The sequence below is a fragment of the Oncorhynchus mykiss genome, chromosome 15 (assembly GCF_013265735.2).
Source record: "Oncorhynchus mykiss isolate Arlee chromosome 15, USDA_OmykA_1.1, whole genome shotgun sequence".
In the NCBI taxonomy this organism is placed as follows: Eukaryota; Metazoa; Chordata; class Actinopteri; order Salmoniformes; family Salmonidae; genus Oncorhynchus; species Oncorhynchus mykiss.
In genome coordinates this window covers 41,249,647-41,261,767 of record NC_048579.1, presented here as the reverse complement: position 1 = coordinate 41,261,767, position 12,121 = coordinate 41,249,647, and the positions used below count along the sequence as shown (strand labels likewise).

Below are 12,121 nucleotides of genomic sequence, written 5' to 3'. Positions count from 1 at the left end.
ATATGCATTGACAGGTCGATGTTGCCAGGCCACAGTGGATCACGTGAGTGTTGGTGGTATACTTGTGAGCATAGCTATCTTCCAAGCAGTTGACCAGGTTTCAGTTCAAATACTCTGTAATTCATCTCCTGAGTCTTTCAGATTCAATCTTCATTAGCTGTAACAGCAAGAAACAAATGAAGAAAGAACTAAATGTAGATTTTAACAATTAAAAAGTAGACATCAAAATCAATTGGATCTCATTTCATTTGATCCGATTGACGCACCGGTATGTGAATAAAAAAATAAAAAAACATTGGAATCTCTCAGTTTTAAATTAGAAATGTCACACATTTTGCACTGGATGCTTCTCAGTCCTACCATAACTGCTGATGTTACACCTCTGCATTTTTGGTGAAATGTGGCAGAGCGAGAGCAATGTTTGTCAAAACATGACACATCCCTAAAATCTGTATTCTCATACTAATGTCTATAGCTTCAGAACGGTTTGACCTACAAAATAGTTTGCCCATTCTTTGGAAAGGGGAGACTCTCACAAACACAATGCTGTTCTCAGTTTTGCTCTACGACCCCCACAAGTGTCAAGGGACTCGTCTGAAGGTAACCTATGTCCCGGTAAAAGGACAGGTTTTTTAACCAAGGAAGAAATTAATACATGTTGTGCGATGCTGAACCCACTAGTGCAGAGCACAATGGATTAGCAGTCCATTACCTTAATCACTTGTCCACCTGGTCCTGCGCTCCAGTGGTAGCAGTCGCCCCTCCAACCAGTTGCCCAACCAGTTGCCTGTCTCACATTGTTAAAGGCTCTTCAAAAGGGCTCGTCCAGGATTTGAACCCGGGACCTCTCGCACCCAAATCGAGAATCATACCCCTAGACCAACGAGCCATTTATTTCAAGACATTGTTTTGCAGTCACCAGCAATGACGGTGAGAATATGCATTGACAGGTCGATGTTGCCAGGCCACAGTGGATCACGTGAGTGTTGGTGGTATACTTGTGAGCATAGCTATCTTCCAAGCAGTTGACCAGGTTTCAGTTCAAATACTCTGTAATTCATCTGCTGAGTCTTTCAGATTCAATCTTCATTAGCTGTAACAGCAAGGAACAAATGAAGAAAGAACTAAATGTAGATTTTAACAATTAAAAAGTAGACATCAAAATCAATTGGATCTCATTTCATTTGATCCGATTGACGCACCGGTATGTGAATAAAAAAACAAAAAAACATTGGAATCTCTCAGTTTTAAATTAGAAATGTCACACATTTTGCACTGGATGCTTCTCAGTCCTACCATAACTGCTGATGTTACACCTCTGCATTTTTGGTGAAATGTGGCAGAGCGAGAGCAATGTTTGTCAAAACATGACACATCCCTAAAATCTGTATTCTCATACAAATGTCTATAGCTTCAGAACGGTTTGACCTACAAAATAGTTTGCCCATTCTTTGGAAAGGGGAGACTCTCACAAACACAATGCTGTTCTCAGTTTTGCTCTACGACCCCCACAAGTGTCAAGGGACTCGTCTGAAGGTAACCTATGTCCCGGTAAAAGGACAGGTTTTTTAACCAAGGAAGAAATTAATACATGTTGTGCGATGCTGAACCCACTAGTGCAGAGCACAACGGATTAGCAGTCCATTACCTTAATCACTTGTCCACCTGGTCCTGCGCTCCAGTGGTAGCAGTCGCCCCTCCAACCAGTTGCCCAAGATCCGCCTGTCTCACATTGTTAAAGGCTCTTCAAAAGGGCTCATCCGGGATTTGAACCCGGGACCTCTCGCACCCAAAGCAAGAATCATACCCCTAGACCAACGAGCCATTTATTTCAAGACATTGTTTTGCAGTCACCAGCAATGACGGTGAGAATATGCATTGACAGGTCGATGTTGCCAGGCCACAGTGGATCACGTGAGTGTTGGTGGTATACTTGTGAGCATAGCTATCTTCCAAGCAGTTGACCAGGTTTCAGTTCAAATACTCTGTAATTCATCTGCTGAGTCTTTCAGATTCAATCTTCATTAGCTGTAACAGCAAGAAACAAATGAAGAAAGAACTAAATGTAGATTTTAACAATTAAAAAGTAGACATCAAAATCAATTGGATCTCATTTCATTTGATCCGATTGACGCACCGGTATGTGAATAAAAAAACATTGGAATCTCTCAGTTTTAAATTAGAAATGTCACACATTTTGCACTGGATGCTTCTCAGTCCTACCATAACTGCTGATGTTACACCTCTGCATTTTTGGTGAAATGTGGCAGAGCGAGAGCAATGTTTGTCAAAACATGACACATCCCTAAAATCTGTCTTCTCATACAAATGTCTATAGCTTCAGAACGGTTTGACCTACAAAATAGTTTACCCATTCTTTGGAAAGGGGAGACTCTCACAAACACAATGCTGTTCTCAGTTTTGCTCTACGACCCCCACAAGTGTCAAGGGACTTGTCCCGGTAAAAGGACAGGTTTTTTAACCAAGGAAGAAATTAATACATGTTGTGCGATGCTGAACCCACTAGTGCAGAGCACAATGGATTAGCAGTCCATTACCTTAATCACTTGTCCACCTGGTCCTGCGCTCCAGTGGTAGCAGTCGCCCCTCCAACCAGTTGCCCAAGATCCGCCTGTCTCACATTGTTAAAGGCTCTTCAAAAGGGCTCGTCCGGGATTTGAACCCGGGACCTCTCGCACCCAAAGCGAGAATCATACCCCTAGACCAACGAGCCATTTATTTCAAGATATTGTTTTGCAGTCGCCAGCAATGACGGTGAGAATATGCATTGACAGGTCGATGTTGCCAGGCCACAGTGGATCACGTGAGTGTTGGTGGTATACTTGTGAGCATAGCTATCTTCCAAGCAGTTGACCAGGTTTCAGTTCAAATACTCTGTAATTCATCTCCTGAGTCTTTCAGATTCAATCTTCATTAGCTGTAACAGCAAGAAACAAATGAAGAAAGAGCTAAATGTAGATTTTAACAATTAAAAAGTAGACATCAAAATCAATTGGATCTCATTTCATTTGATCCGATTGACGCACCGGTATGTGAATAAAAAAACAAAAAAACATTGGAATCTCTCAGTTTTAAATTAGAAATGTCACACATTTTGCACTGGATGCTTCTCAGTCCTACCATAACTGCTGATGTTACACCTCTGCATTTTTGGTGAAATGTGGCAGAGCGAGAGCAATGTTTGTCAAAACATGACACATCCCTAAAATCTGTCTTCTCATACAAATGTCTATAGCTTCAGAACGGTTTGACCTACAAAATAGTTTGCCCATTCTTTGGAAAGGGGAGACTCTCACAAACACAATGCTGTTCTCAGTTTTGCTCTACGACCCCCACAAGTGTCAAGGGACTTGTCCCGGTAAAAGGACAGGTTTTTTAACCAAGGAAGAAATTAATACATGTTGTGCGATGCTGAACCCACTAGTGCAGAGCACAATGGATTAGCAGTCCATTACCTTAATCACTTGTCCACCTGGTCCTGCGCTCCAGTGGTAGCAGTCGCCCCTCCAACCAGTTGCCCAAGATCCGCCTGTCTCACATTGTTAAAGGCTCTTCAAAAGGGCTCGTCCGGGATTTGAACCCGGGACCTCTCGCACCCAAAGCGAGAATCATACCCCTAGACCAACTAGCCATTTATTTCAAGATATTGTTTTGCAGTCGCCAGCAATGACGGTGAGAATATGCATTGACAGGTCGATGTTGCCAGGCCACAGTGGATCACGTGAGTGTTGGTGGTATACTTGTGAGCATAGCTATCTTCCAAGCAGTTGACCAGGTTTCAGTTCAAATACTCTGTAATTCATCTCCTGAGTCTTTCAGATTCAATCTTCATTAGCTGTAACAGCAAGAAACAAATGAAGAAAGAGCTAAATGTAGATTTTAACAATTAAAAAGTAGACATCAAAATCAATTGGATCTCATTTCATTTGATCCGATTGACGCACCGGTATGTGAATAAAAAAACAAAAAAACTTTGGAATCTCTCAGTTTTAAATTAGAAATGTCACACATTTTGCACTGGATGCTTCTCAGTCCTACCATAACTGCTGATGTTACACCTCTGCATTTTTGGTGAAATGTGGCAGAGCGAGAGCAATGTTTGTCAAAACATGACACATCCCTAAAATCTGTCTTCTCATACAAATGTCTATAGCTTCAGAACGGTTTGACCTACAAAATAGTTTGCCCATTCTTTGGAAAGGGGAGACTCTCACAAACACAATGCTGTTCTCAGTTTTGCTCTACGACCCCCACAAGTGTCAAGGGACTTGTCCCGGTAAAAGGACAGGTTTTTTAACCAAGGAAGAAATTAATACATGTTGTGCGATGCTGAACCCACTAGTGCAGAGCACAATGGATTAGCAGTCCATTACCTTAATCACTTGTCCACCTGGTCCTGCACTCCAGTGGTAGCAGTCGCCCCTCCAACCAGTTGCCCAAGATCCGCCTGTCTCACATTGTTAAAGGCTCTTCAAAAGGGCTAGTCCGGGATTTGAACCCGGGACCTCTCGCACCCAAAGCGAGAATCATACCCCTAGACCAACGAGCCATTTATTTCAAGACATTGTTTTGCAGTCGCCAGCAATGACAGTGAGAATATGCATTGACAGGTCGATGTTGCCAGGCCACAGTGGATCACGTGAGTGTTGGTGGTATACTTGTGAGCATAGCTATCTTCCAAGCAGTTGACCAGGTTTCAGTTCAAATACTCTGTAATTCATCTCCTGAGTCTTTCAGATTCAATCTTCATTAGCTGTAACAGCAAGAAACAAATGAAGAAAGAGCTAAATGTAGATTTTAACAATTAAAAAGTAGACATCAAAATCAATTGGATCTCATTTCATTTGATCCGATTGACGCACCGGTATGTGAATAAAAAAACAAAAAAACATTGGAATCTCTCAGTTTTAAATTAGAAATGTCACACATTTTGCACTGGATGCTTCTCAGTCCTACCATAACTGCTGATGTTACACCTCTGCATTTTTGGTGAAATGTGGCAGAGCGAGAGCAATGTTTGTCAAAACATGACACATCCCTAAAATCTGTCTTCTCATACAAATGTCTATAGCTTCAGAACGGTTTGACCTACAAAATAGTTTGCCCATTCTTTGGAAAGGGGAGACTCTCACAAACACAATGCTGTTCTCAGTTTTGCTCTACGACCCCCACAGGTGTCAAGGGACTCGTCTGAAGGTAACCTATGTCCCGGTAAAAGGACAGGTTTTTTAACCAAGGAAGAAATTAATACATGTTGTGCGATGCTGAACCCACTAGTGCAGAGCACAATGGATTAGCAGTCCATTACCTTAATCACTTGTCCACCTGGTCCTGCGCTCCAGTGGTAGCAGTCGCCCCTCCAACCAGTTGCCCAAGATCCGCCTGTCTCACATTGTTAAAGGCTCTTCAAAAGGGCTCGTCCGGGATTTGAACCCGGGACCTCTCGCACCCAAAGCGAGAATCATACCCCTAGACCAAAGAGCCATTTATTTCAAGACATTGTTTTGCAGTCGCCAGCAATGACGGTGAGAATATGCATTGACAGGTCGATGTTGCCAGGCCACAGTGGATCACGTGAGTGTTGGTGGTATACTTGTGAGCATAGCTATCTTCCAAGCAGTTGACCAGGTTTCAGTTCAAATACTCTGTAATTCATCTCCTGAGTCTTTCAGATTCAATCTTCATTAGCTGTAACAGCAAGAAACAAATGAAGAAAGAACTAAATGTAGATTTTAACAATTAAAAAGTAGACATCAAAATCAATTGGATCTCATTTCATTTGATCCGATTGACGCACCGGTATGTGAATAAAAAAACAAAAAAACATTGGAATCTCTCAGTTTTAAATTAGAAATGTCACACATTTTGCACTGGATGCTTCTCAGTCCTACCATAACTGCTGATGTTACACCTCTGCATTTTTGGTGAAATGTGGCAGAGCGAGAGCAATGTTTGTCAAAACATGACACATCCCTAAAATCTGTCTTCTCATACAAATGTCTATAGCTTCAGAACGGTTTGACCTACAAAATAGTTTTCCCATTCTTTGGAAAGGGGAGACTCTCACAAACACAATGCTGTTCGCAGTTTTGCTCTACGACCCCCACAAGTGTCAAGGGACTCGTCTGAAGGTAACCTATGTCCCGGTAAAAGGACAGGTTTTTTAACCAAGGAAGAAATTAATACATGTTGTGCGATGCTGAACCCACTAGTGCAGAGCACAATGGATTAGCAGTCCATTGCCTTAATCACTTGTCCACCTGGTCCTGCGCTCCAGTGGTAGCAGTCGCCCCTCCAACCAGTTGCCCAAGATCCGCCTGTCTCACATTGTTAAAGGCTCTTCAAAAGGGCTCGTCCGGGATTTGAACCCGGGACCTCTCGCACCCAAAGCGAGAATCATACCCCTAGACCAAAGAGCCATTTATTTCAAGACCTTGTTTTGCAGTCGCCAGCAATGACGGTGAGAATATGCATTGACAGGTCGATGTTGCCAGGCCACAGTGGATCACGTGAGTGTTGGTGGTATACTTGTGAGCATAGCTATCTTCCAAGCAGTTGACCAGGTTTCAGTTCAAATACTCTGTAATTCATCTCCTGAGTCTTTCAGATTCAATCTTCATTAGCTGTAACAGCAAGAAACAAATGAAGAAAGAACTAAATGTAGATTTTAACAATTAAAAAGTAGACATCAAAATCAATTGGATCTCATTTCATTTGATCCGATTGACGCACCGGTATGTGAATAAAAAAACAAAAAAACATTGGAATCTCTCAGTTTTAAATTAGAAATGTCACACATTTTGCACTGGATGCTTCTCAGTCCTACCATAACTGCTGATGTTACACCTCTGCATTTTTGGTGAAATGTGGCAGAGCGAGAGCAATGTTTGTCAAAACATGACACATCCCTAAAATCTGTCTTCTCATACAAATGTCTATAGCTTCAGAACGGTTTGACCTACAAAATAGTTTGCCCATTCTTTGGAAAGGGGAGACTCTCACAAACACAATGCTGTTCGCAGTTTTGCTCTACGACCCCCACAAGTGTCAAGGGACTCGTCTGAAGGTAACCTATGTCCCGGTAAAAGGACAGGTTTTTTAACCAAGGAAGAAATTAATACATGTTGTGCGATGCTGAACCCACTAGTGCAGAGCACAATGGATTAGCAGTCCATTGCCTTAATCACTTGTCCACCTGGTCCTGCGCTCCAGTGGTAGCAGTCGCCCCTCCAACCAGTTGCCCAAGATCCGCCTGTCTCACATTGTTAAAGGCTCTTCAAAAGGGCTCGTCCGGGATTTGAACCCGGGACCTCTCGCACCCAAAGCGAGAATCATACCCCTAGACCAAAGAGCCATTTATTTCAAGACCTTGTTTTGCAGTCGCCAGCAATGACGGTGAGAATATGCATTGACAGGTCGATGTTGCCAGGCCACAGTGGATCACGTGAGTGTTGGTGGTATACTTGTGAGCATAGCTATCTTCCAAGCAGTTGACCAGGTTTCAGTTCAAATACTCTGTAATTCATCTCCTGAGTCTTTCAGATTCAATCTTCATTAGCTGTAACAGCAAGAAACAAATGAAGAAAGAACTAAATGTAGATTTTAACAATTAAAAAGTAGACATCAAAATCAATTGGATCTCATTTCATTTGATCCGATTGACGCACCGGTATGTGAATAAAAAAACAAAAAAACATTGGAATCTCTCAGTTTTAAATTAGAAATATCACACATTTTGCACTGGATGCTTCTCAGTCCTACCATAACTGCTGATGTTACACCTCTGCATTTTTGGTGAAATGTGGCAGAGCGAGAGCAATGTTTGTCAAAACATGACACATCCCTAAAATCTGTCTTCTCATACAAATGTCTATAGCTTCAGAACGGTTTGACCTACAAAATAGTTTTCCCATTCTTTGGAAAGGGGAGACTCTCACAAACACAATGCTGTTCGCAGTTTTGCTCTACGACCCCCACAAGTGTCAAGGGACTCGTCTGAAGGTAACCTATGTCCCGGTAAAAGGACAGGTTTTTTAACCAAGGAAGAAATTAATACATGTTGTGCGATGCTGAACCCACTAGTGAAGAGCACAATGGATTAGCAGTCAATTGCCTTAATCACTTGTCCACCTGGTCCTGCGCTCCAGTGGTAGCAGTCGCCCCTCCAACCAGTTGCCCAAGATCCGCCTGTCTCACATTGTTAAAGGCTCTTCAAAAGGGCTCGTCCGGGATTTGAACCCGGGACCTCTCGCACCCAAAGCGAGAATCATACCCCTAGACCAAAGAGCCATTTATTTCAAGACCTTGTTTTGCAGTCGCCAGCAATGACGGTGAGAATATGCATTGACAGGTCGATGTTGCCAGGCCACAGTGGATCACGTGAGTGTTGGTGGTATACTTGTGAGCATAGCTATCTTCCAAGCAGTTGACCAGGTTTCAGTTCAAATACTCTGTAATTCATCTCCTGAGTCTTTCAGATTCAATCTTCATTAGCTGTAACAGCAAGAAACAAATGAAGAAAGAACTAAATGTAGATTTTAACAATTAAAAAGTAGACATCAAAATCAATTGGATCTCATTTCATTTGATCCGATTGACGCACCGGTATGTGAATAAAAAAACAAAAAAACATTGGAATCTCTCAGTTTTAAATTAGAAATATCACACATTTTGCACTGGATGCTTCTCAGTCCTACCATAACTGCTGATGTTACACCTCTGCATTTTTGGTGAAATGTGGCAGAGCGAGAGCAATGTTTGTCAAAACATGACACATCCCTAAAATCTGTCTTCTCATACAAATGTCTATAGCTTCAGAACGGTTTGACCTACAAAATAGTTTTCCCATTCTTTGGAAAGGGGAGACTCTTATTTCAAGACATTGTTTTGCAGTCGCCAGCAATGACGGTGAGAATATGCATTGACAGGTCGATGTTGACAGGCCACAGTGGATCACGTGAGTGTTGGTGGTATACTTGTGAGCATAGCTATCTTCCAAGCAGTTGACCAGGTTTCAGTTCAAATACTCTGTAATTCATCTGCTGAGTCTTTCAGATTCAATCTTCATTAGCTGTAACAGCAAGAAACAAATGAAGAAAGAGCTAAATGTAGATTTTAACAATTAAAAAGTAGACATCAAAATCAATTGGATCTCATTTCATTTGATCCGATTGACGCACCGGTATGTGAATAAAAAAACAAAAAAACATTGGAATCTCTCAGTTTTAAATTAGAAATGTCACACATTTTGCACTGGATGCTTCTCAGTCCTACCATAACTGCTGATGTTACACCTCTGCATTTTTGGTGAAATGTGGCAGAGCGAGAGCAATGTTTGTCAAAACATGACACATCCCTAAAATCTGTCTTCTCATACAAATGTCTATAGCTTCAGAACGGTTTGACCTACAAAATAGTTTGCCCATTCTTTGGAAAGGGGAGACTCTCACAAACACAATGCTGTTCGCAGTTTTGCTCTACGACCCCCACAAGTGTCAAGGGACTCGTCTGAAGGTAACCTATGTCCCGGTAAAAGGACAGGTTTTTTAACCAAGGAAGAAATTAATACATGTTGTGCGATGCTGAACCCACTAGTGCCGAGCACAATGGATTAGCAGTCCATTGCCTTAATCACTTGTCCACCTGGTCCTGCGCTCCAGTGGTAGCAGTCGCCCCTCCAACCAGTTGCCCAAGATCCGCCTGTCTCACATTGTTAAAGGCTCTTCAAAAGGGCTCGTCCGGGATTTGAACCCGGGACCTCTCGCACCCAAAGCGAGAATCATACCCCTAGACCAAAGAGCCATTTATTTCAAGACATTGTTTTGCAGTCGCCAGCAATGACGGTGAGAATGTGCATTGACAGGTCGATGTTGCCAGGCCACAGCGGATCACGTGAGTGTTGGTGGTATACTTGTTAGCATAGCTATCTTCCAAGCAGTTGACCAGGTTTCAGTTCAAATACTCTGTAATTCATCTCCTGAGTCTTTCAGATTCAATCTTCATTAGCTGTAACAGCAAGAAACAAATGAAGAAAGAGCTAAATGTAGATTTTAACAATTAAAAAGTAGACATCAAAATCAATTGGATCTAATTTCATTTGATCCGATTGACGCACCGGTATGTGAATAAAAAAACAAAAAAACATTGGAATCTCTCAGTTTTAAATTAGAAATGTCACACATTTTGCACTGGATGCTTCTCAGTCCTACCATAACTGCTGATGTTACACCTCTGCATTTTTGGTGAAATGTGGCAGAGCGAGAGCAATGTTTGTCAAAACATGACACATCCCTAAAATCTGTCTTCTCATACAAATGTCTATAGCTTCAGAACGGTTTGACCTACAAAATAGTTTGCCCATTCTTTGGAAAGGGGAGACTCTCACAAACACAATGCTGTTCTCAGTTTTGCTCTACGACCCCCACAAGTGTCAAGGGACTTGTCTGAAGGTAACCTATGTCCCGGTAAAAGGACAGGTTTTTTAACCAAGGAAGAAATTAATACATGTTGTGCGATGCTGAACCCACTAGTGCAGAGCACAATGGATTAGCAATCCATTACCTTAATCACTTGTCCACCTGGTCCTGCGCTCCAGTGGTAGCAGTCGCCCCTCCAACCAGTTGCCCAAGATCCGCCTGTCTCACATTGTTAAAGGCTCTTCAAAAGGGCTCGTCCGGGATTTGAACCCGGGACCTCTCGCACCCAAAGCGAGAATCATACCCCGAGACCAACGAGCCATTTATTTCAAGGCATTGTTTTGCCGTCTCCAGCAATGACGGTGAGAATATGCATTGACAGGTCGATGTTGCCAGGCCACAGTGGATCACGTGAGTGTTGGTGGTATACTTGTTAGCATAGCTATCTTCCAAGCAGTTGACCAGGTTTCAGTTCAAATACTCTGTAATTCATCTGCTGAGTCTTTCAGATTCAATCTTCATTAGCTGTAACAGCAAGAAACAAATGAAGAAAGAGCTAAATGTAGATTTTAACAATTAAAAAGTAGACATCAAAATCAATTGGATCTAATTTCATTTGATCCGATTGACGCACCGGTATGTGAATAAAAAAACAAAAAAACATTGGAATCTCTCAGTTTTAAATTAGAAATGTCACACATTTTGCACTGGATGCTTCTCAGTCCTACCATAACTGCTGATGTTACACCTCTGCATTTTTGGTGAAATGTGGCAGAGCGAGAGCAATGTTTGTCAAAACATGACACATCCCTAAAATCTGTCTTCTCATACAAATGTCTATAGCTTCAGAACGGTTTGACCTACAAAATAGTTTGCCCATTCTTTGGAAAGGGGAGACTCTCACAAACACAATGCTGTTCTCAGTTTTGCTCTACGACCCCCACAAGTGTCAAGGGACTTGTCTGAAGGTAACCTATGTCCCGGTAAAAGGACAGGTTTTTTAACCAAGGAAGAAATTAATACATGTTGTGCGATGCTGAACCCACTAGTGCAGAGCACAATGGATTAGCAATCCATTACCTTAATCACTTGTCCACCTGGTCCTGCGCTCCAGTGGTAGCAGTCGCCCCTCCAACCAGTTGCCCAAGATCCGCCTGTCTCACATTGTTAAAGGCTCTTCAAAAGGGCTCGTCCGGGATTTGAACCCGGGACCTCTCGCACCCAAAGCGAGAATCATACCCCGAGACCAACGAGCCATTTATTTCAAGGCATTGTTTTGCCGTCTCCAGCAATGACGGTGAGAATATGCATTGACAGGTCGATGTTGCCAGGCCACAGTGGATCACGTGAGTGTTGGTGGTATACTTGTGAGCATAGCTATCTTCCAAGCAGTTGACCAGGTTTCAGTTCAAATACTCTGTAATTCATCTGCTGAGTCTTTCAGATTCAATCTTCATTAGCTGTAACAGCAAGAAACAAATGAAGAAAGAGCTAAATGTAGATTTTAACAATTAAAAAGTAGACATCAAAATCAATTGGATCTCATTTCATTTGATCCGATTGACGCACCGGTATGTGAATAAAAAAACAAAAAAACATTGGAATCTCTCAGTTTTAAATTAGAAATGTCACACATTTTGCACTGGATGCTTCTCAGTCCTACCATAACTGCTGATGTTACACCT

General features: G+C 42.2%; 11 non-coding genes across 11 annotated transcripts; all 11 read right to left on the bottom strand.

The window, feature by feature from the left end:
- Nucleotides 1-1,752: 1,752 nt before the first annotated feature.
- On the bottom strand, nucleotides 1,753-1,824 carry trnap-ugg. The gene has a single exon. It is a non-coding gene; the product is annotated as a tRNA-Pro (tRNA).
- Nucleotides 1,825-2,662: 838 nt separating this feature from the next.
- trnap-ugg lies at nucleotides 2,663-2,734 on the bottom strand. Its single transcript has one exon. It is a non-coding gene; the product is annotated as a tRNA-Pro (tRNA).
- An 846-nt stretch (nucleotides 2,735-3,580) lies between these two features.
- On the bottom strand, nucleotides 3,581-3,652 carry trnap-ugg. The gene has a single exon. It is a non-coding gene; the product is annotated as a tRNA-Pro (tRNA).
- An 846-nt stretch (nucleotides 3,653-4,498) lies between these two features.
- On the bottom strand, nucleotides 4,499-4,570 carry trnap-ugg. Its single transcript has one exon. It is a non-coding gene; the product is annotated as a tRNA-Pro (tRNA).
- An 863-nt stretch (nucleotides 4,571-5,433) lies between these two features.
- trnap-ugg lies at nucleotides 5,434-5,505 on the bottom strand. The gene has a single exon. It is a non-coding gene; the product is annotated as a tRNA-Pro (tRNA).
- Nucleotides 5,506-6,368: 863 nt separating this feature from the next.
- trnap-ugg lies at nucleotides 6,369-6,440 on the bottom strand. The gene has a single exon. It is a non-coding gene; the product is annotated as a tRNA-Pro (tRNA).
- An 863-nt stretch (nucleotides 6,441-7,303) lies between these two features.
- On the bottom strand, nucleotides 7,304-7,375 carry trnap-ugg. The gene has a single exon. It is a non-coding gene; the product is annotated as a tRNA-Pro (tRNA).
- An 863-nt stretch (nucleotides 7,376-8,238) lies between these two features.
- trnap-ugg lies at nucleotides 8,239-8,310 on the bottom strand. The gene has a single exon. It is a non-coding gene; the product is annotated as a tRNA-Pro (tRNA).
- A 1,440-nt stretch (nucleotides 8,311-9,750) lies between these two features.
- trnap-ugg lies at nucleotides 9,751-9,822 on the bottom strand. The gene has a single exon. It is a non-coding gene; the product is annotated as a tRNA-Pro (tRNA).
- An 863-nt stretch (nucleotides 9,823-10,685) lies between these two features.
- trnap-ugg lies at nucleotides 10,686-10,757 on the bottom strand. The gene has a single exon. It is a non-coding gene; the product is annotated as a tRNA-Pro (tRNA).
- Nucleotides 10,758-11,620: 863 nt separating this feature from the next.
- Nucleotides 11,621-11,692, bottom strand: trnap-ugg. Its single transcript has one exon. It is a non-coding gene; the product is annotated as a tRNA-Pro (tRNA).
- Nucleotides 11,693-12,121: the final 429 nt, after the last annotated feature.